The 9,115-nt window shown below is 38.0% G+C and overlaps 1 long non-coding RNA gene across 1 annotated transcript; it reads right to left on the reverse strand.

Annotated features, from left to right (window-relative positions):
- Positions 1–4,107: 4,107 nt before the first annotated feature.
- Positions 4,108–5,765, reverse strand: LOC141427849 (uncharacterized). The gene is made up of 2 exons (XR_012451374.1): positions 5,305–5,765; positions 4,108–4,635 (listed from the first exon to the last, which is right to left on the reverse strand). It is a non-coding gene; the product is annotated as an uncharacterized lncRNA (long non-coding RNA).
- Between the last annotated feature and the right edge of the window lie 3,350 nt (positions 5,766–9,115).

A 9,115-nucleotide genomic window follows, 5' to 3' on the forward strand; every position in this document is an offset into this window, starting at 1 on the left:
TGATGGATTATTCAAGACCCGCAATGTATTCCTATTGGATGATTTACTTGTAAAGCACTTGTCCCACCACCCAGCGAGGAAACGATCAGCTATCAACTATATTTTCGCTCAAGATCCTGAGTCAGTAAAAGAGATAAATATAATAGTCGATCGTAAGCTGTTCACATCACACTACCAACGAGAACTCTCTTCCACTAGTTTGTCGCAGCGACAAGAGCTGTCAAAATAAAAATCGCTCAGCTATACTCGACGGCAGTCGTTCACGCCATGAGATCAAACAGACGTTATTTCACTCTACAGTGCGAGAGATCGCCCGTCGCGCTTGTAACGCGCCCAGCAACAAAACTGCAGGGCTACTACGAAACTCGAATTTATTGCCGTGCGTTCCCCCTTGCTCTCGTATTAAATAGTATAAGTGTCAGAGGGAGCGCTCGACACGAACTTCGAATTTCGAGTTTCGTAGTAGCCCTGCTGTGGGAAGTTCGCACTCGCTTTTTGCTGCTCGCCACCTCAACCTGTTTCAAGCCCTCCCTACTCGGTTCTCGTTCAACGCCGGCGGTGTGACAAGTGCCTTACGTGAAAACCGCTTTATGCCCTCGTAAGTGTGCAAAACAGCGTCTCACGTGCCAGGAGCCTAACATATACTTGTGCCTTTATTAACAGTTAGTTTATGCGGAAAAGGCAAATACTGTTGAGTAAAGCCGTGTGCTAGGACATAGCACAAAAGTAGAGTCAACGTGTTAAACTGCAAAACTGGGTAGCGATCACTGCTCTCATTTACGCATGATTCAATCTTTCAACAGTGTTAACCTAGTCAGAGTAGAAACGTTACAATTTTAGAATAGAAAGTTACCTTAAAAATTCTATTATTGACCAGGATACAGTGCAATTAGGAATTAAGTAAAAGAAGAAATTTTAGCTAATTTCACTTAATTCGAATGTTAATACTAATTATAATGTCACCGGTTTTATTTCCGCGTTTCCATTTTTATAGAGCGAGTCTCATCAGCTGCATCTTCTAAATCAATGTCATTGCTAAACACTTGATCATGACTGTTGTGAAACATTTGTATGGGCATTCTAACACCTGAGTCACAGTATATATGTAAGCTTTTTATATTTACTGTGTCTGATGGGGAGTATCAAGTTGAACTGGGGTGATGAACGGAGAATTTTTGAAGTCATGGTTTTTTTACTAACGGAACCACACGTGGACGTGACCTTGATGCATTAAGAGAGATGTAACTCACCTCAACTGTGCCTCAAAAAGAAAAATAAACCATATTACTTACGAAATAAGATCACTTATTTGTTGGTATGTCTGTCCTATCTAGTAGGCTATTGCTAAGGCCTCACGATACAACTAAAGGAAGAATTCTTAAAAATCACTCATCGGCAAAAACATATACATAATACATATAGGTTTATTTTTCATAGTAAATAGTTGATAGCTGAAAAATAAGAAGTGCCTTTAGTTAAAGACTTTTGAAATAATTATACTGAGCAAAGCCGAGGCGGGTCGTTAGTATGATATAAATGAAGAGTCATCAGTTAATAAGCTTTATGTATCACATCTCGCCGCTTCTTTAAGTCCGGTAAATGCTTTATGGCCTTAGATGTACTCCGTGTTGACTCGATTTAGGCATTATCATGACTACTTACGTCATACATATAACTTAGAGACCCCACACACTAGCGTCTTTCGTAGTGATGTCGACTCGAGTCACTAACTCGAGTTAACTCGAGTTGGGCTTAACTCGAATCAACTCGAGTTGAATTATCTCCAACTCGAGTTTAAATAATTTCCTTTTTTACTTTAGTTAGTATAACTCTCACAATACATTATAAATAAATAATATAAAAAATGAAAGAATATCAAATAAAAATATAATTTCTTTGTCTGCTCCATTTTTTTTAAACTATTAGTGCGAATGTGGGGAATAACTTGGTTAAAACTTTGAAAAATCTCTCTGTTTCATCCAGTTAACTCGAGTTACGTAACTCGAAATCAACCCGAGTTACGTGAATTTTAACTCGAGCTAAATCGAGTTTTGTTTTTCCCCGAGTTGGCACATCACTAGTCTTTCGAGCGGACTCACGCACGTTTTTTGCGAAACTAGTTCACTGATTCGCGCGACGCGATGACAGCGCTGCGTAAGCCGGCACGTACGCTGGCAACGACGACAACGACGACGACGCTCGAAAGACGCTTGGGGGGGGGGTTTATGCTATGATGTTACTTAAAAATTCGTGACACATATTTGAAAAAGTTGCAAAGTTAATCGGTTTCACTCGCGATTATAAGTCAGGATTGGTCCGACTAGCTTCGATCTTTTCTAAAGATCTTTTTCATAGGTGAATGCGTCCACGTCGGTGACGCCACCATGATGATGATGGTGGATGGTGGCGATGGTGGTACTAGTTATCGAAATAAGAGGTGTTTTAAAATTAAATCGGAATATTTCAGTAGATGGTTTAAGTTTTCGTTGGAAGTTTCAATTAACAAAATCAATTCACTGCCACTGCCTGACAATTTCATACATAATTTCAAACATGAAGTGACAGCGATAAGGTAGTAAAATGCAAGCTACTTCTGACCTTTCCATACTTAACACTACCGCACCTTATGAACATTGCGTAGCGTTATTTTCCTTATACAAAAACCTGTTGCGCTCGGATCAAGCTGGGATCGATGACGTTAAGACAAGCTTTATAGGATTAATCGTCAATTACTGTCCACCTTTCAGTAACTGGCAACCTTATACTAAAAATGAGTTATATTTGTAATAGGTGACCAGAATTAATTTTAGTATAAAGTGGCCAGTTATTGAAGGGTGGCCAGTATGTAATTAGGAATTAAACGAACTTACCTTGTGAAGTTCAATTCCAATTATGCGAGGGTTTCAACCGAAGACGATTATAAATATTACAGTGCAGCTCGTGAGATGTGCTATCTTCCTCACACATTTAGAGCTATAAAACTAAAAAATAAAGCTTCATTTCGGTTCCGCTCCCCACCACTGCGCGCTAGCAACTCTGGCGCCCGCGTCGTCTAGCCTCATTTTTCAGAGCAATTTTTGTGTTATATTCGGGTTACAAATATTTTTTATTATTTTTATTGTATGGGATGGGAGGGATGGGACGACCTAATCGTCTTCGGTGAAACCCTGCATAATTGGAATTGAACTTCACAAGGTAAGTTCGTTTAATTCCTAATTATCCTTCGGGTTTCAACCGAAGACGATTATAATATTACAGTGCAGATGTTCAGAGCCAGTAATGTTAGCCAAGGCCGTTAATAAGAAAATAATAAAAATTATTTCAAGGTAGAAGAGTAAATCTTCTAACTACCTAAACAATAGGGTACTTGTATTACTCGTATATTGTTGATTTGATTCTCATATGTACAGCCTGTTTTTTTTTTTTTTTTTTTTTTTACTCAATTAGGTGTAACCTTTGTATTTATTGTATCTACCTTTATTAATGTTTAAAAGAAAGATTAAAATAGTATTCTTACATGGCAATGCTTGATTGCCGCAGCCAAAAACGTTTTCATTATTATTCGTTTTTCGACTCCTATGCGTTAGCTAGCATAGCACTTATAAATATACTTAACTCCAGCCAGGATCTGCGAACCACATATAAAGACTTTGGGCAGTGGTATCGAATACAATATCTTAGTACCTTTTTACCCAAATGTGCCAGGGTGCCAGGGTTTAGACAACCAACTTTTACTTATTAATTGTGTAATGATATTTTTATCCTAACAAAAAGGATATTCCTCGACGATCGCGTAACTAGTTGATCTTTGATCTAGTTTTAATTATGTCGTCTGCACATCCAGTAACGTGCAGCACGACTACTGGGGATTTTTATGGATGTTAGGTAATCTCATTAACAGTTAATGAGCCCCAGACCTAAGGTTTAATAAAATATCTTATTTTAATCACAATATCGTTTTATGTATTGATATATTTCTATTTTGATTGAACGATTTGCCTGTATTCTTTCGGCAGAGCAACGGCAATAGCTAAGGTTTTATAAAACAAATTTGATAATATAAACCAATCAATACCTTAGTACGAGAACCAGTAAAACCAGCGCCAGTTAAATGACTTCAGTATATTTTCTTAAATTAATTACAAAACAATCTCGAAAAAACACTGTTACCCTCTCCGTGTCCAACACTCGAATGTCGCCTGTCAAGAATTGTTCGTGTTGCCATGATAAATAATTCAAATGTTCGGTAAAATATTGGCTCACGCTAACAGACGGCCGTCCTGTTAACGGAATGACCCTATTCCGGATCGGCCATTCGAGAGTTGTATGTCTCTATACAAAGATAGAGAGGAGAAAAGAGAAAAAAAAATACAAATTTAATTGTGACATAAGTAACAGAGAAGAAAGAAAGAAAAAAAAATACACGGTTCAGTGTATTCCTAAGTATAATCATTTAACGATTTATAACTTATATAGTGACGACTTTTCTACTTCTAGTGATGATACCTATCAATCGAATTATACGCTACATTTATTTATTTATTCTAAGTTATAGATAAGTGTGATGGTTTTCTTAAGACGTTCAAGCTATCACTCGGCCTCTCACGAGCTGGTACTGCCTGCGCTCTGGGATGCCTGTGAAAATATAACATATATTAGTAACTGATGATCCAACAAGATTTCATTTACAATGTCACATAAAATAAAAACACGTTATTTAGTGGTAATTGTTAGGACTAAACACCTGCTGTGGTGTTATGGAACATGTACTTTTACTTAGCATTATGTTTTAAGATATTAATAGATTACAAGTTTTTATTTTTATATGTTTCTATTGTGACGAGTGTTAAGTACCGTAATCTTGTATGATATTGAATTAATAAATTAATTGTGTCAAATATTTGAATAAATTAACTAATTAAGATTTTGAATAAATAAAGTAATTATGACTTTATCAGCGATTTCATATACCGTAATTAACGTTGGGTATAGAAACAATAACATTGTAAGGGGTACTGAGCACTGCAGTTAACAGCATATTTCAGTAGTAGTTTATATTGAGCACCGCAGTAGGCAGCATATTTCAGGGACACTTAATACTGAGCACTGCATTAAGCAGCATATTTCAGTAACAGTTGAATAATACTGATCACCGCAGGGAGCAGCATATTTCAGCAATAGTTAATACTGAGCACCGCATGCAACGGCATATTTCAGTAAAAAGTGAGCACTGCAGAAATAAGCAGCATATTTCACATGTTAATTATAATAAAAATGTGCTACATGAATCATATAGATACTCACACGAGATTACTCCCTTAATTGTATTATATTGGCAACAGCTCTTGTGATTGGTAGTGTTTAGCCTTCTTGTAAAACCTGAAATAATTACTAATAGGATGTGGAATGTCAGGACATTAATGGTGTCCAGCCTGCTCAAGAGCCAAGGATGAGGAGTGTTAATTGGGACAATAATCGAAAAAAATTAATTTTCACTATTAACTTGGTTATGATCATCATCAGTACTGTCGCTAGAGTCATTAGTATTGTCATAATTGTCTTCGCGGTCACTCTTGTCAGACATAGAGAAAGTAATCCATTTTTTCAAAGAGTCGGCTGGATAGACACTTTTGTATTTACGTTTGGCGTGACCTTCGACTGTAGAAACTTCATATCGATCATTCTTGAGGACGGCAGTTATCCGGAATGGTCCTCGAAACTTCGGGCATAACTTTTTACTCTTACCATTTGCAGGAACGTGGTTATTGGGGATCATAACTAAATCACCTTGGTTAAAAAAAGTTGTTGGTGCTCTATTATTATCGTAGCGAGTTTTCATCGCACGTTGGTTCTTCTCCGTATTCTCCATAGCCAAACTGCGTATTTCATCACGTGTAGCGTCAAAGTCATTGACATTCACCTCATTATTTAATTGAGGGCCGGCTTCTTTATCTGTTTGGTCAATTGATTCCTGGATGGAATTCAAAACAGACCCTTCACTCGGGTTGGTTGTCTTCCGCCAAAAACAATTTCTGATGGAGTTGTACCGGTACTCTTATTTAAAGTATTATTTAAACTCCATTGCACTTTATTGAGGTGCAAATCCCACTCACGCTCGTCAAGACCGTGATTAGATGCCGCTAAAGATTCCAAAATTGTACGATTGTACCTCTCAATTTGACCATTGGCCCTAGGCGTAGCGACAGCATTAAGGATATGCTTAGAACCAATAGACTTAACGAATTTCTTAAAGGACGACGAGGTAAAGCTAGTTCCTCTGTCAGATATTATAATTTTTGGACTACCAATCATGCTAAATATATCAGTCAATATTCTAATAGTCATTTTGCTCTTTAAGGTTTTAACGGCCCTAATAAAAATAAACTTGCTGAATCCATCAATGACTCCTAATATGTATGAATTACCCTGCTTGCTTCGTATGAATGGCCCCAGATGGTCCATATGCAATGTGTGAAATGGGACGTTTCCCTTAGGGATCGGATGCAAATAACCACTGCTCTTGGATGTCGACCCTTTATTGTATGCACAACTAAGGCACGCCGATACATATTTTCGTACAAATCTGCGCATTTTTGGGAACCAGTAATCATTCTTCATTTTACTAAGCGTTTTGTCTAACGAAAAATGACCCGCCTCGTCGTGGCAAATTTGACATATTCGCCATCTTGCACCATTTGGTACGACCCATTTTAAATCATCACCTATTTTTCTATATATCTTACTATCTTTCAGAATATAATTATCCACTATATCCCTTATTTCTTTACTATCAGTATCTAAAATATTCTTTACTAATTTCAGTTTAGGATCTGTCATCTGAACTGTATGAAGCCATTCAGTGGTGGTAACATTCATAATTTCATATTCTCGTGATTCGCTTAAATCCGCAAGGCTGTTGCCCTGAATAGGGTTTCTGCTCAAAGCGTCCACATGCCGCATGTGATCTCCCGGTCTATGCTCAATGGTGAAATTGTATTCCTGCAATAGCAGCCACCATCGAGCAATGCGGGGTACTAAATCTCTCTTTGTAAGAGTAGTCCTAAGGGCGTTGCAATCAGTGTACACTTTGAACGGAATCCCTATGAGATAAGTCCGGAATTTCTTTAATGAAAGAACCACAGCAAGGGTTTCCAGTTCATATGAATGTAGATGTTCTTCCTCTTTAGTCGTCTGTTTACTATAGTACGCAACAGCTTTCAATGGAGATTTCTCATCGGTTCGCTGCAGTAACATACCCCCCACGCCTAACTTACTTGCGTCGCAGTGAACCTCAGTATAGAATTTTGGGTCGTACAGGGCCAAAATCGGCCGCTCTACTAATTTAGCTTTTAAGGTTTGGAATGATGCCTCTTGCTCTTGCCCCCATTTCCAAGGTACATTAGATTTAGTAAGGACAGTTAGCGGTTTTGCAATTCTGGCGAATCCGGCAATAAATCTGCGGAAAAAACTAGCCAGTCCAACAAATTGTCTTATCTGATGTACGTTGGTTGGTGTGGGAAATTTAGAAACTGCTTCTATCTTCTTACTACCAGGTCTTAGTCCATCATTGGAGACTTCATATCCCAAGTAATCTAATGTCTTTGCAAAGAAAAAGCACTTCGTCAAATTCAGTGTTAAGCCAGCGTTCCGCAGAGAAACCAGAATTTTACGCAGTTTTGCCAATCCCTCGTCAACGGATGAAGCCGGGGATAAAAGATCGTCCATGTACGGAATAGCTAAATTGTACCGATCCTTCCCCAAAGCCTTATTGACCATATGTTGGAACACGGCCGGGGCATTTACGAGACCAAAAGGCATCCGGGTATACTCGTAATGCCCGTCAGGTGTCACGAAGGCAGTCAAGTGTCTAGACTTCTCAGCCATAGGTATTTGATAATAGCCAGACTTTAGGTCGAGGCTTGTGAAGTACACTTTACCACTGAGACGATCTAATTGGTCGTCAATAACGGGCATTGGGTAAGAGTCCTTCACGGTTTTCTTATTCAAGGCCCGATAGTCCACACAAAGACGATGTTCACCATTTTTCTTTTTGACCAGAACTATCGGACTCGCGTAAGATGAATTAGATTCCTGAACAATCTTTGACTCCAACAACTCGTCAATAATGTCTCTAACGATAAGCCTTTCACTAAAGGGTAGCCGGTAGGGCTTATAAGATATTGGGGTACTGTCCTGTAAGTCTATATGCATTTCTGTTATATGAGTCATCCCTAATTCGTCTAGACTTAATGCAAAACAGTCTCTAAATTCATTCAGTAGGTCCAATAATTGTTGTTTATATTCCTGAGTTAAATCTTCACCTAAATTTAGCATATCTATAGTGATAATCGTATTAGTCTTTTTGTCATTGTTAACTTCAAAGTCAGTTAAAGTCGTTTTCCTTACCTCAAATTCAGCAGGTGGTTTTGTCTTAATCGAATCCGCTTCTATAGGTAACATTCGTGCGCGTGCTAAAAGTCTATCTTTCTTTAACTTAACGTTTTGACTTGACAGAGTTATAACAGGTATGTATCCCGTGCTATTTTCGATGAAGTAAAGACCAGGCAGAATCATGATTTCTTCGCCTTCTTTAAATGACGTGTTCCCGGGTATGTATATGTGTCCCGTATAATCAGTATTACATCGTATTTGGATAACTTGCATAGCTTTTAAGATCACGTCTTCCATGTTGTAGATTAATATTTTCTCCAATTCCGTTGTATCGGAGTGAAGAATAAGGCTGGAACTAGTCTTGTAAACCGTAACATCTGACATTTCTGTGACATTTTGGCCCACAAGTAAATCCGAACTTAGAAATTTGTCAGGAACAACGTAAGCATCTATTTTCGCCTTTATAAAATCCAAAGCTAAATCTATTGAAACTTTTCCCATAGGTTGCAGGGAGCCAAATGCAAATCCTTTTATAAGAGGCAAGTCCTTGTCATCTAATTGTAAATGTAATTCTTGTGCTACACTCCATTTAATGATTGTGCATTGGCTTCCAAAATCTACAAAGGCAGTTTTGTTGTGATCATTTATTTTAACAATTTTGTTATAAATGTCTCCCGATTCCTTTCGGGCGATTATACGCTGTACTTTGGACACTGGAGTTTCG

Source organism: Choristoneura fumiferana, chromosome 5 (genome assembly GCF_025370935.1).
Source record: "Choristoneura fumiferana chromosome 5, NRCan_CFum_1, whole genome shotgun sequence".
Classification (NCBI taxonomy): domain Eukaryota; kingdom Metazoa; phylum Arthropoda; class Insecta; order Lepidoptera; family Tortricidae; genus Choristoneura; species Choristoneura fumiferana.